General features: G+C 54.2%; 1 long non-coding RNA gene across 2 annotated transcripts; it reads left to right on the top strand.

Moving 5' to 3' along the window:
- Positions 1-85: 85 nt before the first annotated feature.
- LOC103345384 (TCL1 family AKT coactivator A) lies at positions 86-4,254 on the top strand. Of its 2 annotated transcripts, none has more exons than XR_016226402.1 (4): positions 86-322; positions 2,600-2,776; positions 3,130-3,190; positions 3,578-4,254. It is a non-coding gene; the product is annotated as a TCL1 family AKT coactivator A (long non-coding RNA). The 2 variants fall into 2 exon arrangements; XR_016226403.1 differs by having other exon boundaries at positions 87-322; positions 2,600-2,770.
- The last annotated feature ends 14,961 nt before the right edge of the window (positions 4,255-19,215 follow it).

Raw genomic sequence — 19,215 nt, 5'->3', positions numbered from 1 at the left:
CGGCCACGAGATCCTGCAGCTCGCCCCGCCCCATCCGGCCTGGCGCCCCGCCCCATCCGGCCCGGCGCCCCGCCCCTCCTGCCCCACCGCTAGGGGGCAGCACCTGCGATCACGCTTTAAAGCGCGGGGGCTCTGCGCACCGAGGGTCGGCGAGTGGCCTCGGGAGGCTCGGAGTCCGGCTTCTCAGACCGCCCTGGGTGCCATGGCCGAGAACCTCCTCTTAGGGGCGCACCTGGGGGTGCACCCCAGCCGCCTGTGGATCTGGGACAAGGCAGTGTACATGGATGAGAAGCGGCGCACCTGGTTGCCCATCATCATCAAGGTACAGCCGGCCCCGGGGCAGGCCGGGCGGCCCGAGGGCAGCCAGGGGGGAGCGCTCGCAGCGGGCTGTCGGGGCGCACGGGGGTTCTGGGGCCGGGGAGAGGCGGGAAGCCGCCCGGCAGGTGCGGGACTCGCCCGGGTGCAGCTGCCTGGGCTCCGAGCATCTCCAGAGGGAGAGAGCGGCGCTGGTGCACAGCCGGGGTCTCGCTGTCCTCGGGGCCAGCGCGGTAAAGGGGGCGCTACCTGGGTCAGGAGCCCCCCGAGGAAGACCAGGGCGGGCCTCGGCGGCCCGACGCCCCCGGAGGTCGGAACCTGCTGTCATCCGGACTTGCTAATCACGCAGAAAATCCAAGGCAAAAAAAAGAACAACCTCTCCACCGATAAACTGAACAAAGTATAAAAGCAGAACTAAAAAGTAACGCTAGGACGACTGCAGACCGTCAGAGCCAGCAGGCCGGGGGGGCGAGAGTGTGAGCCCCCCGGTACCGGCCCCCAGCCCCTGCGGCCCGGCCCCCGCTCTCAGCTACCTCAGCTGGCATTTTCTGACACTTGGTTTTTTAAATACGTACGTGCACTTTCTTTTTTTTTTAATTTTTTTTATTTGACAGGTGAGAGTTATAGACAGTGAGAGAGACAGAGAGAAAGGTCTTCCTTCCGTTGGTTCACCCCCTAAATGGCTGCAATGGCCAGAACTATGCCGATCTGAAGCCAGGAGCCAGGAGCTTCTTCCTGGTCTCCCACGTGCGTGCAGGGGCCCAAGGACTTGGGTCATCCTCCACTGCCCTCCCAGAGCTGGACTGGAAGAGGAGCAACCGGGACTAGAACCTGGCGCCCATATGGGATGCTGGCGCTGCAGGTGGAGGATTAACCAAGTGAGCCACGGCGCCCCCTTCCCCCCCCCCTTTCAAAAGCGAATATGAACCCCGGTCAATTACCTGGAGAAAATCCGGTGATTGTTTCTTCTTCATCTCTGGTTGTGGAATATCTACCTTCTCATTGAACCACAAACTAGACAGAATTTTTACATAATCATGAAAAATGCTGCTCAAAAAATAACCCAGCAGTGAACGTGAGTGCCCCTCCCATAATCAGAAGGAGTAGTATTCTTAATACTACTTAAATCAGCGAGAAAAAGATGAACAAACCAAAGATGGCACCAGGACACAGAAGACCACACACCGATGGCGAAAGGGGGTGGTTTCCACGCTTACACTTTGCACTTTGAAGAGAATCCTTTTTTAATGGTGAGTTTTTATTTATTTCATAGAATTCTTTTAAAAAGCCATTCCCACTTTTGGAAAATACCCACTGGACAAACGCCAGTGCCGACTCGGTTCTAGGCTGAGGGTGTTTGCGGCAAATGGGGTAGCATCCTCACCGCCCGGGCGACCGAGTCCACTAGGAGATGAGTGGGTTCGGGCAGGACCCCCGGCAGTCTGTGTCTGCCCGTGCCCGTCCGCCCGTCGTGTGTGTGTCTCTTCCCTTCAGTTGTTCTCTGTGGAGTCTCTGTTTAGGGCAAACCCGCAGCACGTGTCGCATCGTTAGATTTTGCTGAAGTCTTCTTGCCCTTGCATCAATGCAAGGGATTTTCAGTTCTTGATGTCGCTGGTAGCTGTGGCCTGCACGCTGTCCTGTGGTTCCACATGTTGTTTGTCCTTAGCAGACCTAGGGTTGGGCTCACCAGGGATGCGCTCCTTTGTAGATCTGTGGAGGACGTGGCAGGCAGAGGGGACACCAGCGTCAGCGTGGCAGGAGAGGGGACACCAGTGTCAGTGTGACAGGGGGACACCAGCGTCAGCGTGGCAGGCAAAGGGGACACCAGGCATCAGTGTGACAGACAGAGGGGACACCAGGTGTCAGTGTGGCAGGAGAGGGGACACCAGTGTCAGTGTGACAGACAGAGGGGCCACCAGCGGCAGCGTGGCAGACAGAGGGGACACCAGGCGGCAGCGTGGCAGGAGAGGGGACACCAGTATCAGTGTGACAGGGAACACCAGGCGGCAGCGCGGCAGGCAAAGGGAACACCAGGCATCAGTGTGACAGAGGGGACACCAGGCGGCAGCGTGGCAGACAGAGGGGACACCAGGCAGCAGCGTGGCAGGAGAGGGGACACCAGTGTCAGTGTGACAGAGGGGACACCAGGCGGCAGTGTGGCAGGCACAGAAATAGGAGGCCTGAAGGGCCGGGCCTGTGGGTGGCAGGAGGGATCCGGTGATCTGTGCCTGGAGGGGCCCCGGCAAGTGGAAATGGCAGACACGCCCTGGTCTTTTCTCTCCAGGGAGAGAGCAGCCTGCAGGTGCTGCTGCGCCAGGAAGACGTCCCCCTGGGGGAAGCCGTGAGCCCCAACCACCTGGCTCCTAACGTGCTGCCCTTCATGTGGCAGCTCTACCCCGAAAGGAGATACCGCGGCTCCGACTCCAGTTTCTGGCACGTTGTATACCACATCAAGGCAAGCGTGGCTTTCCCCAGGGGCCAATTGGGAGACCTGGGCGGCCCTGCGCTCCTCCCCCAGCCCCGCCACCTCTGGCCCCTGTTGCAGCTGTTCCTCCCTCCCAGCTGCAAAAGCCGAGCGGGGGCATTTCCACCTGTGGTGTTTTAGAAGCCAGCTTAGAGGGAACTTAGACCTGGATGAACAGGTCTCTCACCGAGGCCCCCTGGCCATGGGAAGCCCCCTGGGGCGGGCGATCACGGGCTGACGGCTGGTGGGACGAGGGGCAGCCTCACTGGGCTGCACCTGCTGCTCCGGGCTGGGGTGAGGGAAGCAGAATTGCCAGGCCCTGGTCTCCAGCTGTTCCCTCTCTCCCTCAGTTCAACAGCACGGAGGACATGCTCCTGGAACAGCTGCCACTCCTGGAATGGCAGTGACCCGGTGAGTGTCCAGGGGGACGGACCCTGCTCCACGAGGGCACTGCTGACCTCCCCCGACCACCGCCGCCTCGGGGTCTCCAGGCGGGGGCCCGGCTTCCCGTGTCTCTTTTTTTCCCTGGTCAGCGCTTTGCACATCCGGGCACTGCAATTCCCTGTGCCCCGAGTGAGTCAGCTGTCACTGCAGCAGTCACTGCCTGTCACCGAGCAGAGCCGGGGCTGTGAGTCGGCGTAGGTTACACAGCAGGTGCTTTAGGGCCAGGCCCCTCGCCCTGTCGGGTCTGCCCAGGCTCAGATGCCAGGCCTCAGCCTTGGGGGCCAGCACTGACCTGCTCCCATGCTCCCACTCACCCGGGGCCTCACCCTTTGCCTCTTTCTTGTCCCCTCCCAGGTCTCGCGCTTCCCGTCTCTCTCCGTCCCCTGGGCCCGAGTCCTGCTGGCCTGAGTGGGACGTTCGTATTTGCACTCACCCTTGTTTCCTACCCCATGTGTCCTCCGCCACACTGCTGGATGAGCCCTCCCCAGGACTGCTGGACCTGCCTGCAGCCCACTCAGCTCCCCTCGCTCCTCAGCACTGCCACCTGCCTAGCAAATGAATGACACCAGGGAGGCCCTGGGCTGGTGTGCCTGTGCTCCGGTGTTCTCCGCTGGTGGATGGCTGTCAGCGTTCCCCCCTCTGCCCCTCATGGTGCATTCCCAGGGGCTGCTCCTGTTCTGTCCCCTTGGCTCCAGCCACTTCTGGGAACGGGGCCTCTTTGCCTGAGCATGGGCCATGCCTCCGAGACCTTGGCCCGGCTGTCTCACTTGGTGCTGTGCCCGCAAAAACTCTACCTGCCTGCACAGGCTCAGGTGCCCTTCAAGGGAAGGCCTGAAGGGGCCGTGTCTCTGCCCAGGACTCAAAAGCCTGCTGGACGGCGACGTGGCCTGCACCGCTGGGGACAAGCCCTCGGGCTGCCACCCACAGGAGGGACAGAGGCGGGGCTCTCCTCTCTGGCAGGTGTCCACACACCTGAGGGTTATGCAGTTGGATGTGATGTTGATTGATTAAATGTAAGGCTGTTCATCTGACCTTGTGCCGAGTCGGCTTCTGTCCCTGACCCAGATCCCAGTGGAGAGCAGTAAGAACAGGCGCAGACCAAATAAGACTCCACAGGGAACAGATCCTTGTGAATTTAATGCACCTTGTTTGTTTGGAGAGAAACCTAGAATATATTTTTTCCCATGTAATCCAACACTCAAAACCCCAGTGTTCTCTGAGGCCTCACTTGGGAACCATTGTAGTAAGTGACCTCCAAAAGCCTTCGCCAGCTACCCCTCCACGCAGGCCTGCCCTCCTGGCCCCCCGGCTCCCATAGCCTCTGCCGCAGCCTGCTGTGGCTCCCCCTTGCCCTGGCACCCACTGGCTTTGTCCATGCTTAGGCAGTTGCTGCTTCTGTTCACATCCCAGGTGACCACACAGGCCCCACACAGACTCCCTTCCCCAGCTCCTGGGTCTGCCCTGGGCCCTGCCCCCCGGTCCTTCTACCCAGGACCTAGGATATTGCCAGGGGATGCCCTCCTGGGGCAGGGGTCCATTCAGTAGAATCCTGGTCTTCCCACTGGTGCGTGACTTTAGGTCACGGCTTCCTCGTGAGAGAGGGGAGGAGGTGATGACACGGCAGGCTGCTCTGAGGCTGTATCGAGCGTAGTGGAAGTGCAGCGCTCCAGGTATCTCACAAGACAACTTTGTGAGAAATGCATCTCCCATTTCAGTGTCTGACCCGGGCTGCTTACCTGGCACCGGAGCACTAAGAAGCGTGGGTCTCAGATGTGCCACGGTTTGAGGCTCGGCATTTTAACCCTGTCCCCTGCACGGTGCTTGGCAGAACGAGAGTCTGGGCTGCGGGAGCAGTTACTGCACGGACCCGTCGGTGGGCACAGAGCATGAGAACGGAGTCGGAGCAGGACATCAGCCCCAGCCAGCTGCCTCGTTTGAGGATAAGGACACTGAGCCCTGAGAATAGGAAAGTCCTGCGAGATTCTGTCGTTTGCCACATCCTTGACCGTGGCCGTGAAGCGTGCCGGGTGCTACCGATGCAGCAGTGAGCACAGCAGGTGCCTTGCTCGCAGGCAACTTTCCATACTCCAGACGCTTAGGGCATGCGGAATCCCAGGAGGAAATAAAACAGGGCGACAGCAGAGCTAGGCCAACCGCAAACAAGTTCTGTGTGGAGTGGCTTTTCAGACGGAACCTCAGACGTGAGAGGGAGCTGGAGTCTGAGGAAGAGGGAATGGCAAGTGCCCTGCAGATTAATGTGGGGACTAAAAACACAATAGAAGAATTCCATCTCATTAAAGAAACGCTGCTTTGTAAGAACAGGTGACTACAATATGAGTAAGCGACTCCTGAGGGCAGTCAGTGCGCAGTCTGTTTTCCACAAGAGTATGACACCAGGGTTGGGCAGGGACGCTGGGCAGGCAGAGGCCCGGTTCATCGGGCTGAGGGAGGTCGACGCCTGAGCAGGTGGGAACTGAGCGTTCTGTTTCACCATGTCCCGTCCGAGCCACCTTCGACACCTCCAGGAGGCCGAGTGTGGATATAGAACCCAGGATCAAAAAATACACTTAGGAGCCTTTAAAATATAAATAATTAAAGCGAGCCACCTGCTTGAGGTCACTCATGGACAGATGGTGGCATCGTTGAAACCTAGAGAAGGAAGTATTTTAAGGGGAGTATGGTCAGCTGAGGGGCACGTCGTTGCGAGACTGAGTCAAAGGGAGGAGAGGAACCGGCCACTTGCAACCCCCGCATCCCTTATGGGAGCACTGGATTGAGTCCCGGCTGCTCCACTTTCTATCCAGCTGCCTGCTAATGCACCTGGGGAGTAACAAGTGATGCCTCAAGTACTTGAGTCCCTGTCCCCCACCTGGGAGACCCAGATGGAATTCTGGGTTCCCCGCTTCAGGCTGGTCCAGCCCCAGCTTTTGCAGGCCTCTCTCTCTCTCTCTCTCTCCCTCTCTCTCTCCCTCTCCCTTCCCACCCAGCCCCCGTCATTCTGCCATTCAAATATATTCATCTTTTTTACAGTAAAAAGGGGGGGCAGTTTGCCTCTATTTGTGGCACCAGCAGCCATGTGGGGGCACCTGTTCCAGTCCCAGCTGCTCCCCTTCCCATCCTATTAATGCTCCTGGGAAGGCAGGAGAAAACAGCACAAGCACTTGGGCCCTGCCACACATGTAGGAAACCTGGCTGGAGTCCCTGGCTCCTGGTTCTGACTTGGTCCAGACATGGCTATTGCTGGCATTTGGGAAGTGAATCAGCAGATGGGAGATGTCTCTCACTCGCTTTCCAACTCTTTCAAATAAATCTTGAAAAAAAGAAAGGAAGTGGCCTTTAGATTCGGCTACATGGTAACCTTGTCGGGAAGTCTCCCTGCTGTGATGGGGCAGAGCTCTCTTGAAGAGAACACAGGACAGGAGGGGACGGGAGGGGACGGGAGGGGCCAGGAGACGGGAGGGGACGGGAGGGGCCAGGAGGGGCCAGGAGACAGGAGGAGACAGGAGGGGCCAGGAGGGGCCGGGAGGGGACGGGAGGGGCCAGGAGACAGGAGGGGCCGGGAGGGGACAGGAGGGGACAGTCTTGGCTGGCCCTTTTCTTGTGAAGTGGGAGTCGGGGTATTTGTTAGGAGATGACAGAGCTTTGCACGTGCTGCCCGAAGACTCCGCAGAACGGAAGGAACTTCCCAGGCAGAACAGAGAGGGTTCCGTTGCCTCTCGGCTGTTACGGGCGATGCTGCGATGAACACGGGGGCACAGAGGTCTCTGAGAGCCTGTTTTCGTTCTCCGGGGTAAAATTCCAGAAACGGGACTGCTGGATCCTGTGGTGGTTGTGTTCCGGATCGCCCAGAGAAAGAACCAGCGAGACTCACCGAAATGTGAAGAACAAAGGGACTTTATTTGCAGGTCCAGCACGCTGGGGCTGGCCTCCCGTACAGCAGTGCTGGGAGACAAGACCCCCTTCTCCTGGTTCCCAGGGCTTTTACAGTCCCCGGGCAAACAAGTATCACACCTGCATTCCCTCCTTTCCCTGGCCCTGCTGGACCAAGGACGGCCCACCTTATTGGTTGCCCCCTCTTGGCCCTGCCTGACCAAGGACTGCCCAGTGTCAGGTTTCGGCGCAGCGGAAGTGTCCCGGGCCTAGCCAGTTCTTTGGCGAGAAGCCTGTCATGGCGTGGCTCTGGCCTCTCACGTGGCAGTTCTACTTTGAATTCTCCACGGAAACTCCATGCTGCTTTCTATAATGGTTGCCTCACTTATATTCCTACTAAAAGAGCACGGGGTTCCAGTTTCCCCACATCCTCACCAGCATTTGTTGTTTTCTGTTTGTTTGATCTTGGCCATTCTGGTGGGTCTGAAGCAATACTTCATTTTCATTACACTTCTTTTCCAATGTGGGTGGTTTTCTTTTGCCCTCTTGCCTAATTGCCCCCAGCTAGAACGTCCAGTACACTTCTTAACAGACTGGTGAGAACAGACATCCTTGTCTTGTTCCTGGTTTTAGAAGGAAAACTTTCAGGGCCAGCGCCATGGCTCACTTGGTTAATCTTCCACCTGTGGCGCCAGCATCCCATATGGGTGCCGGATTCTGTCCCGGTTGCCCCTCTTCCTGTCCAGCTCTCTGCTGTGGCCCGGGAGTGCAGTGGAGGATGGCCCAAGTGCTTGGGCCCTGCACCCGCATGGGAGACCAGGAGGAGGCACCTGGCTCCTGGCTTTGGATCGGCGCTCTGCGCCAGCCATAGTGGCCATTTGGGGAGTGAACCAGCGGAGGGAGGACCTTTCTCTCTGTCTCTCTCTCACTGTCTATAACTCTGTCAAATAAATAAAAATAAATTAATTTTAAAAAAGAAGGAAAACTTTCAGTCTATCGGTATTAAGTATGATTTTTAGCTGTGGTTTCTTAATAAAATGTCTACTGTGAGGGGGAGGAAGTGCCCTCTATGCCCAGTTTGTTGACTATTTTATTGTTCTACCCTCTCTACTCCACTGTTTTTTGCTATCCTGGTTGTCTGCTGAGTTCTGTGAGGGGACTCGAGGTTGGAAAACAATGCCACTGCGTCTTGCTCTGAATCTCAGTGTGTGTGTGTGTGTGTGTGTGTGTGTGTGTAAGATTTATTTACTTATTTATTTGAAAGGCAGATTTAGAGAGAGGCAGAGAGAGAGAGAGAGAGAGGTCTTCCATCCACTGGTTCACTCCCCAGATGGCTACAGCAGCCAGAGATGTGCCAATCTGAAGCCAGGAGCCAGGAGCTTCTTCTGGGTCTCCCACACAGATGCAGGGGCCCAAGGACTTGGGCCATCTTCTACTGCTTTCCCAGGCCTTAGCAGAGAGCTGGATCAGAAGTGGAGCAGCCAGGACTCCAACCAGTGCCCATATGGGATGCGGGCATGGCAGACAGTGGCTTTACCTGCTTCGCCACAGTGCCGGCCCCCTCACTGTGTTTTAAAGTTACTCTGCTATTGTCACTGTATTCTGCCTATAAGACAACTTTGTTCACAGTGAGGAAATGCCTTTAGAGTTACACCGGTTCTAAAAGACCCTAACCTGTCTCTGCCCCACACGACTGGAAGCCGACTTGAAGCGCTCCACAGGGGCTGTTGCCAGCACGAGAACCTCCTATGCCAAACACAGTTCACACATGTAAGTGAAACATTTTCCAAGAAATTGCTCTCCCAGATACTTTGTTATAATGACCACTCATAGTTTAAGTGAAAATCCCAACAGCCCTTCAAACTGTGTTAATAATATGAGCGAGTTCTTTGAACTTCGTAGTGCAAACTCAAATTTGGAAGCTGAGCCAACGACACATGAGTTACCCAGCAGGTTCATTGGTTAAGATGCCAGTCGCTTGGGCCTCAGGACTTGCAGGCCCCAGAAGGCTGAGCTCCAGGGCACTTGCCTGGTGCTGGTCCAGTCTGACACTGTTCCCCCGCAGCATGGGCCTCAGCAGCCTACTGGCCACGGACAGCAAGAGGCCCTGTTCCCTGGATCACCCACTGGCCGGAGTGTCGCGAGTTAAGCATCTGTGTGTTTGGTTTCCCCTGATCCTCTGACTACAGGGAGTAAGTCACTGGAGAAGGGACACGCACATATTCATATCTTACGTACGACGATGGACTGGGGTCCTGATGTGCGGATCCCACTGGTTCTTCATGGAGTCCCCTGCACCCACTGCGCCTGTGCCCGCTGCACCACTCCAGCCTGTAGGCTCAGCTCTCCTCCCTTCCTCCCCCACGTCACTCTCCACACTCCTCCAAGGACTTCGGGTCGGGGGGGGGGTCCTGCTTCCCCCCGACACCCCCTGCTTTGAACTCCGGTATCTCCCAATTTAGTCTGGTTTATGGAAGAGCTTTTCCTTGTTCCATACACATCATCACACCCCCACTGGGGCCACTCTGATTCCTTCAGCACAGGACTGCAGATGACAGACTTAGGAACACTGGGAGTTGAGTTTGAGGGTTTCGTGAGGTCCTGGGCTCACACTCAGACTGTAGCTTAAAGTGGGCTATAAGGCACCCTTGCTTTGAAAAGTCCTGGGGCCGGCATCATGATATAGCCCGTGACACATGCATTCCAGATGGGCGCTGGCTCATATCCCGGCTGCTCCGCTTCTGATCCAGCTCCCTGCTAATGCACCTGGGAGAGCAGCAGAGGACGGCCCTAGTGCTTAGGCGCCTGCACCCACATGGGAGACCCAGATGAAGCTTCTGGCTCCTGGCTTCACTGTGGCCCAGCCCTGGCCGTTGCAGCCATTTGGGAAGTGAACCAGTGGGTGGAAGATCTCCCTCTCCCTCTCTCTCTCCCTAACTCTGTCTTTCAAATAAAATAAATAAATCTTTTTTTAAAAAGTCCCATAGTCACTGTCGCAGCATCTCCCAATAAAGGCTCCCATCAGCATCTTTATGAGCTCCTCGCGCCCCACAGACACATGGCCACTGCCTGACGCACCAGCTTCTTCATTAGGCAGACCGTCCTGCTTCCCTGGCTTGAGGCTGGTCAATACCACATCAGTGTGACTTGATAAATAAAAGGCTATTCCAAAAATAAATTGTCTCTCTTAAGGAGGCAGAGCCGCTATGAGCAATATGGATTTCAATTTTCCTTCTCTCTCTGCCTTTCTTCCTAGCACACCTGCTCAGTGAGTGCTGGAGCTGAGAAGGAAAAAAGACAGAGCGGGAAGCGTTTGTAGGAACAGGACCTACTAGGAACACACTCCAGGAAGGGCTGGGATTCGGTCTGCGGGGGAGTCCTCTGATAACTCCCAGGGTGACTACACTCAGCTGGTGCAGACTCAGAGCAGTGCTGCTTGGCTAAGAAATGGACACCCTAAGACCCTGACCCTCAGGAAGGCGCGATTATAGGGATGCATCTTTCCAGGGAGAGGAGTCCTCGCGGTGCCATGTACGTGCTGCAGCCTACAGAGCTGCTACATGGCAGACCTGGTCCAGCACAGGCAGCCTGGCTCCAGAGCGGGCAGACCTGGGCTCGCGCAGGCAGACCCGGACTCCAGAGCGGGCAGACCCAGACTCCGGCACAGGCAGACCCGGGCTCCAGAGCAGGCAGACCCAGACTCCGGCACAGGCAGACCCGGGCTCCAGAGCAGGCAGACCCGGGCTCCGGTGCAGGCAGACCCGGACTCCAGAGCGGGCAGACCCGGACTCCAGAGCGGGCAGACCCGGGCTCCGGCGCGGGCAGACCCGGACTCCGGCGCCTGCGCTCTCAGTCGCTTGCTGTGCTGCACAGACTGGGGCGACACATCTGCTGCAATGGAATCCAGCTCAGCCGCTTCTGCGGACCCATGGGTACAGCCTCGGTCTCCTCGCCTATAACAAAATCAGTACGTTAAAACCTGCCTCAAAATGCTGCTTTGAATAGTAAGTCACCTAAGAGATGGAACATCCAAGCGCATGGTAGTCAACAGATATTTTCCTTTATGATGTCTACATTTAGTGGAAAGTATCATTAACAGCATCATAAGGGGCAAAATGTAAAACTTTCCTAAGATCATTTTACTTTGTAAGAAAAGGATTGGGAAAATGCACTGAATATCAAACCACAGTCAGTGCCTGCTGTTTTATTTTTAATAATATAATTTAGGCAAGGGGCAAAAATGACTACTGGCCTTCCGCTAAAGGGATCAAGAATGTTGCAAGAACAATACAAACTGCCAGATTTTTAAAATCAAACAGCTGGCTTATTTGGGCAGTTCACCTTGAGAAACCTGACACAGGATCACATAAATTAGGTCAGCTTTTGCTCCAAGTTACAAGTGCCTTTTTTCAACATCCTGCTTTCCTTGGAGATGGTTTAGCGGGGTGACAAGCCCCTTCCCGCCGGCTGCTTCAGGCTGCTTCAGGTTGCCTGAGGGGTGAACTCGTCCAGGTGCTACCACCTTGGAAGCATGAGCAAGCCTGAAGCCAAGGCCCAGCTCTCCGTGGGGCTGCTCAGCACAAAGGCCTTCGAATATATGAGGAAACAATAAAACTTGCAAGAGGGAGCACCCAAACATTCACAGAAAACTAAAAGATAAGTTTATTCTGGTGCAAAAGATTTTAAAGCCCATGCATATTTTTGCATAATACGCCTTTTACATCAGCTTCTGAAGACCCCTAGTGTTAAGCATTTTTCTTCTAACCTTTCTAGATAACCCCTCTCCCTGAAGACAGAGATTTGTAAATACCATCCCCTGAATTTCATTAATCCTAGTGCTTAGCATTTTAAAAACCAACCAACTTGCATTCCAGCAGCTTCAAAGTAATTAGCCCATTGGTTGGCCATGGGAGGCCGAAGGTGTGTGGTGGTGCCAGGTCTCAGCCCCAACCGCCTACTGATGTGTAGCAGAAATGAGTCAGGCCAGCCTCACCCTGCATCTCCGCAGGGTCCTCGGTCAAGAGACTATTGCAGTGTCCTGGGTACTGTTGGTGACTAGGAGAGATTATGGTGTAAGGTTCACAGAGTTAAATAGAATGTGTAGGACACCAGCGGGAGGACTGAGTTTCTGTACCATGTCCAACAGGCCAGCCCAGAGCGGAGTCCTTCATCCACATCACCAAGACAAAACTCAGTTGTTTATTTGAAGAAATCAGGCCAGCACCTCGGCTCACTTGGCTAATCCTCTGCCTGTGGTACTGGCACCCCAGGTTCTAGTCCCAGTGGGGCGCTGGTTCTGTCCCGGTTGCTCCTCTTGCAGTCCAGCTCTCTGCTGTGGCCCGGGAGGACAGTGGAGGATGGCCCAAGTGCTTGGGCCCTGCACCCCATGGGAGACCAGGAGAAGCACCTGGCTCCTGGCTTCGCATCGGCGCAGCACGCTGGCCGTAGCGGCCATTTGGGTGGGGTGAACCAACGGAAAGGAAGACCTTTCTCTCTGTCTCTCTCTCTAACTCTGCCTGTCAAATAAATAAATAAATAAATAAGAAATCAGGACAGAAAAGGAGAGGTACAGCCAAAGCCCCCACGAGCCCGTGTTACCGGCAGGATGAGACGGTCCTGTGCCTTCACCTTTACCAGAACCTCACTCTGAACAGAGCAGTCTGCGTTTGCTAGTCCTGCTCTCCCCAGTCTGTTGCTGTTTATAAAACAACCTCTCCTGCCCAGCTCACTGGACACACGCTCTGTTTTATAAAACAAGATGGAGCCTGATTCTAGGCCGGTGTCGTGGCTCACTAGGCTAATCCTCCGCCTTGCGGATTCTGTCCCGGTTGCCCCTCTTCCAGGCCAGCTCTCTGCTGTGGCCAGGGAGTGCAGTGGAGGATGGCCCAAGTGCTTGGGCCCTGCACCCCATGGGAGACCAGGAGAAGCACCTGGCTCCTGGCTTCGGATCAGCGCGGTGCACCGGCCACAGTGGCCATTGAAAGGTGAACCAATGGTACAGGAAGACCTTTCTCTCTCTCTCTCTCTCTCTCTCTCTCTCTCTCTCACTGTCCACTCTGTCCACTCTGCCTGTCAAAAATTTAAAAAAAAAAAAAAAAGATGGAGCCTGATTCTAGAATCACAAACAAAAGCCACTTAATGTCTTTGAGCTCACTTTGTTGCACCTTTGTTTTTTGACAGAAGTGTTCTTGTTGGCCCCAATTTCCTGATAAAGAAACAGGCAGAGATGAGAAGTTACCGGCCCGAGGTCAGGAAGTGCTGTGGTCCAGATATTGGCAGAATCCATCCTGTTTTCTTTTTGTTTGATTTTGCTGGTTCATTTCCCAAGTACCTGCAACAGCCAGGGCTGGGTCAGGCCAAAGACAAGGCCCTGGAACTCCACCTTCCACGTGGGTGGCAGGGAGCCAAGCACCTGAGTCCCATCTGTGGCACACTAGCAGGAAGCTGGGTCAGCAGCTGGGACCTGAACCCGGCACTTGGACTTGGGACGTGGCTGGACCATTGCACCGAACACCCGCCTGCAGCGTCTGCCCTATCTCTGCCCTCTTGCCATTTGTTCAACTCAATCTTCGGCCCTGAGTTAGGTGCAGAGGACATGCTGGCACGCAAGGGGGCACCTTCCCGCACCGTGAGCTGGTCAGGCACTCAGGCAGGGCTGACGTGCTGGGAGCCAGTCAAGCAAGGCCTCACTGAGGGCGTGAGAGTCAGCCTGAGACAGAGGCGAGATGGCACCAGCCATTCTGAGCGCACAGGGACCGAGCTCTCAGTCCGGAAACTGCGAGAATGCTGGTAGACAGAGGAGCCCACTTCCTGGGTTATACCTCAGGGTGAGAGGCTGGGCCTTGTTGGCCAGGAGGGGGATTTTGCACCACCGGCCTTGGGAGCCAGAAGTACTGCCATCAAGCTGACCTTGAGCTGCCGTGTGAGGAGTGAATTCCAAGAATGGAAGCAGGAGAAAGCAGTTAAGGAGTGGAGGTCAGGGGTCAGAGGTCAGAGGGCCACACAGTAAACGTGTTTCAGCTTTGTGGGTCCTAACTGTGTGTTTTAGCCTCTCCATCCTGCCATTACTGAGAGAGAGAAACACAGACAACGCATAGGAGATGAGTGTGGCTGTATTCCAGCAAAACTTTCCTTACAGAAGCAGGTGGTTGGCCATTTTTGGCCCATGGGCTAGAGTTCGCCAGGGCCTGGTCTAAGCGGTAAACACCAAGGTTCAATGCTACTGGCAGTGAAGACATCGGATACGTGGATGGAGACCCCTTTGCAACTGGGGCGCGGGTGAGGGGTGTTTATTTTTCAGTCTTTTCATATCAGCTTTCATGACACAGGCAAGACATGAGTACATTTTCCTTGTAATAAAATAAAACATTACCAATAAAGCTAAAGTCCCTTCTGACCATACTCAAGCCTGGAGTCCATGGTCCAGCCCAGAAGCATTAGCTGTTATTTGGGGATGTGTCATTACAGACACTTTTCTCTGCATCTGCCAACTATGCTTCCATTTTATGCATTTTAAAAGTATATTTGTGGCCGGCACCGCGGCTCACTAGGCTAATCCTCCACCTAGCGGCACCGGCACACCGGGTTCTAGTCCCGGTTGGGGCACCGGATTCTGTCCTGGTTGCCCCTCTTCCAGGCCAGCTCTCTGCTGTGACCTGGGAAAGCAGTGGAGGATGACCCAAGTGCTTGGGCCCTGCACCCCATAGGAGACCAGGAGAAGTACCTGGCTCTTGCCATCGGATCAGTGCGGTGCGCAGGCCGCAGCGCGCCAGCCGTGGCGGCTATTGGAGGGTGAACCAATGGCAAAAGGAAGACCTTTCTCTCTGTCTCTCTCTCTCACTATCCACTCTGCCTGTCAAAAAAAAAAAGTATATTTGTGTGAATATGTATGTGTATTATATGTATATATGTGTGAATTTATATGTGTATATTTATATATGTGTGTACATATATACACATCATATATCATATGCCATCTCATCCCATATCATATATATATATATACACACACACACACACACACACACACTCACAGAGTCTCCTGCTAAGGAAGCAGTATCCTCTCATCTCCCACTACTCAGAGACTCTGACACGTGGCCCTTAGTCAGCTTCCTTGGCTTTTTTTTTTTTTTTTTTTTTTTGACAGGCAGAGTGGACAGTGAGAGAGACAGAGAGAAAGGTCTTCCTGTGCTGTTGGTTCACTCTCCAGTGGCCGCCGCGGCTGGCGCGCTGCGGCCGGCGCACCACGCTGATCCGATGGCAGGAGCCAGGTACTTCTCCTGGTTTCCCATGGGGTGCAGGGCCCAAGCACTTGGGCCATCCTCCACTGCACTCCCTGGCCACAGCAGAGAGCTGGCCTGGAAGAGGGGCAACCGGGACAGAATCCGGCACCCCGACCGGGACTAGAACCCGGTGTGCCGGCGCCGCAAGGCGGAGGATTAGCCTAGTGAGCCACGGCGCCGGCCCAGCTTCCTTGGCTTTTGAAGGCAGCATACTCTGCATTTGAGATGCCGCCCCGACCCGTGCACTAGGTAACTGGCAACACTGCCTTCAGACTTGCTGGATCATTGGGTTTCAATGGCAGAGTCTTCCCCCTGCTCCAAACGGTCGGCAACCTTTAGTATAGACGAGATGTCTTAGGCCCCAAGTCACAGAAACCCTAAAAACTTCCCTGAGGCAGCAGCAGCTAAGTTCCCATTCTGTGACACAGTTAGGGTACCTAACACTTCTGCTCACCGGGTTCCAGTAGCTTGAAATCCTCCATGTGGTCAACCACCACGATGCCCATGAAACACTAAGGATCCACACTCTGCAGATCTCACGGTCATGGAGAGGAGGAGAGCTAACACGATACCCGGGGGGAGGCAATGTGTACTCTGTCCCTCCCGAGCAGTGCAAGCGGTCTCGCTCCTCCCTCCTCCTAGGGGAGATTAAGAACGCACTGAGTTCACCTCTCTGGTTGAAGTATGAATTTTGTTCTTTGTGTTGTCATTGTGAATAGGGTGGCTTTCTTAATGTCTTTAACTAGCTCATTGTATAGACAGATGTTTAAATGTTCATTTTGTACCCTGAAACTAATAAATTCATTTATTAGTTCTAACAGTTTGTCGGTTGAGTCTTTGGGGTTTCCTACATATATAACCTTGTCACTTGCAACCACAATTTCATTTCTTTTTGACTTGAAAGCCTTTTATTGGCCAGAACTTCGAATACTATGTTGAATAAAAATGGCAAGAGTGGGCATACTTGCTGGCACCAGCAAAGGAAGCAAACAATAGACTGAAAAGGCAACCAGTGGAATGAGTACAACTATTTGCAAACCATGTGTCTTCTAAGGGGCTAATCTCTAAACTATAGAAAGAACTCCTACAACACAATTGTGAGGACAAGAAACCGGATCTAAAAATTGGCCAAGAATCTGAACAGGCATTTCTCAAAGGTGACCCTGAAATGAAACGGTGCTCACTGTCACTAATCCTCAAGAAAATGCATTCAAGTCCACAACGAGACCCCACCCACACGTGTTAAAATGCTGTTATCAAAAAGACAGGAGAGGCCGGCGCCGTGGCTCAGTAGGCTAATCCTCTGCCTTGCAGCACTGGCACACCGGGTTCTAGTCCCGGTCGGGGCACCGGATTCTGTCCCGGTTGCCCCTCTTCCAGGCCAGCTCTCTGCTGTGGCGCCGGCCACAGCGGCCATTGGAGGGTGAACCAACGGCAAAAGGAAGACCTTTCTCTCTGTCTCTCTCTCTCTCTCTCTCTCAGTATCCACTCTGCCTGTCAAAAAAAAAAAAAAAAAAAAGCACTAACAATGAACAATGGTGTGAGGAAAAGGGATCCTTTGTACACTGTTGGCAGGAATGTAAGCTGGTAGAGCCATTAAAAAACAATCTGGGGGCCTGTGGTGTAGCAGATAAAGCCACCTCCTACAGTGCCGGCATCCCATATAGGCGCTGGTTCAAGTCCTGACTGCTCCTCTTCCAATGTGGCTCTCTGCTATGGCCTGGGAAAGCAGGAGAAGATGGCCTGAGTCTTTGGACCCCTGCACCCACCTGGGAAACCTGGAAGAAGCTCCTGGCTTCAGATCAGCACAGCTCCTAACGCTGCGGCCATCTGGGGAGTGAACCAGCGGATGGAAGACTTTTCTCTCTCTCTCTCTCTGCCTCTGCCTTTTAAATAAATAAATATTTAAAAAAAAAACAGCGTGGAGGTTCTTTTGAAAATTCAAAATACAACTACTTTATGATCTAACAATCCCACTTTCAGATGTACATCCAAAGTAAATGTAGCCAATATCTCTAAAAGAGAGCTCCATTCTCAAGATCTTTACAGCATTATTTATAATAGCCAAGATATAGAAACAACTTAGATATGTGTTACATCTAATAAATGAACAAAGAAAATGTGATATACATGATATACTGGACTATTATTCCACCTTTACAGAGAGAGAAATCCTGGGTGGACACCATGGGAGAGCAGGTGCAGCCACCATTTAGCATGTCCTCATCCCATATCAGAGGGCTGGTGCTCTGTTTCTGATCCGGCTTCCTGCTATTGCACCCAGGAAGGCTGCAGATGACAGCTCAGGTGCTTGGGTCCCTGGGATACCCGGATGGAGTTCCTGGCTCCTGTCTTTGACCTGTCTTGGCCCCACCTTTTGGTAGACATCTGGGGAAAGAAACACTGGGTGGAAGATGTCTCTCCCTCTCTCTGTCACTCTTTCAAATAAAATAAATCAAACTAAATAAATGAATGAAAAAATTTAAAAAAAAAGGAAATCCTGGGACCACTGTTGTGGTACAGTGGGTTAAGCCACTGCCTGCGATGCCCATGTCCCATATCAGAGTGCCGGCTGGAGTCCTGGCTGCTCTGCTTCTGATCCAGCTCCCTGCTAATGCTCCTGGGAAAGCAGTGGAAGATGGCCCAAGTACCTGGGCCCCTGCCACCCATGTGGGAGACCAGGATGGAGTTCCAGGTTCCTCACGTTGGCCTGGCCCACCCCCAGCCATTGCAGTGAATAGATTTGTCACGCTGCCTTTCAAATAAATACTCGTCAAAAAGAAAAATCCTGTCATTTGTGACAACATGGATGAACCTGGAGAACATTACAGTGAGTGAAATAAACCAGGCACAGAAAGCTGAATAGTGCAAGATCTCACTGAGAAGTGGGAATATAAAACCGTCAGACTCCTAAAACAGAGAGCAAAATAGTGGTCAGGGGCTAGAGGGAGGGGAAATGGAGAGATACCGGTCAAGGGGTAAGTTCAAGGGTCGAGGGTCCAGATGTCAGGTCTGGTGAGCTGCTGGGCTGCATGGCCACGGTTAACGCCGCTTCGTGTGCGTCACATTTGCTGCGAGGTAGATCCTAAGTGCTTCCCTGCAAAAACAGAAAAGGCAACTCTGGGAGGCGCCGGAGGAGTCCGCGTGGCCGTGGGGCTACTTCTGTGTACATGACTGCATATACTACACGTATGTAGACCACAAATAGTTTATAGAATCTTCTGTATAACGCTCCACGATAGGTTTAGGAGGAGGGTCGAAGAAGGTGCAGAAGCAGCCACTCCCGGCAGAAAAGCCTGCCTGTGGGAAGGGCGGTGTGGTCGGGAAGCGCTGTTTCTGCCCACCCGGACGGCAGGAAGGGGTCTGAAGGGAGTCTCAGCCCTGCAGGCTGCTTGTCGAGAGGGGAGGTCTCATATTTGTGCAGAGACCCACGTCGACTGCGGTGAGGTGGGCTTGAACCTGCGGACAGCCCTCTGGCCCCTGTCCATTGGATCCGTGTATTTCCATGTGTGGTGCTGTCAGTTTGCTGTGTCCCAGGAGCCGCACTTGTAAAAGTTGGTGGCGGGCCAGCGGAACCCTGGGCAGTAAAAGTCTCACCAGGTTTTAGGGTTCTCTGTGCCCAACAGTATCAGATCCAGGGTGACTACTTGTACCCCAGCGGCCTAACAAATCCCAGCAAACACCAGGCACGCTGGACTAAGGCCAGCCCAGGGAGCTCATTCTAACTAAACACTTCTTCAAAGACGGTTCCAAACCCACACATCACATGTTGAGGATGAGGGCTTCAGCACATGGATGGGGTTGGGCACGACCCCGTCAGACTTCCTGTCTCACCCACTC

Source organism: Oryctolagus cuniculus, chromosome 20 (assembly GCF_051225735.1).
Source record: "Oryctolagus cuniculus isolate XC-2025 breed Fujian yellow rabbit chromosome 20, ASM5122573v1, whole genome shotgun sequence".
Classification (NCBI taxonomy): domain Eukaryota; kingdom Metazoa; phylum Chordata; class Mammalia; order Lagomorpha; family Leporidae; genus Oryctolagus; species Oryctolagus cuniculus.
This window is presented reverse-complemented; position numbering and strand designations above follow the sequence as displayed.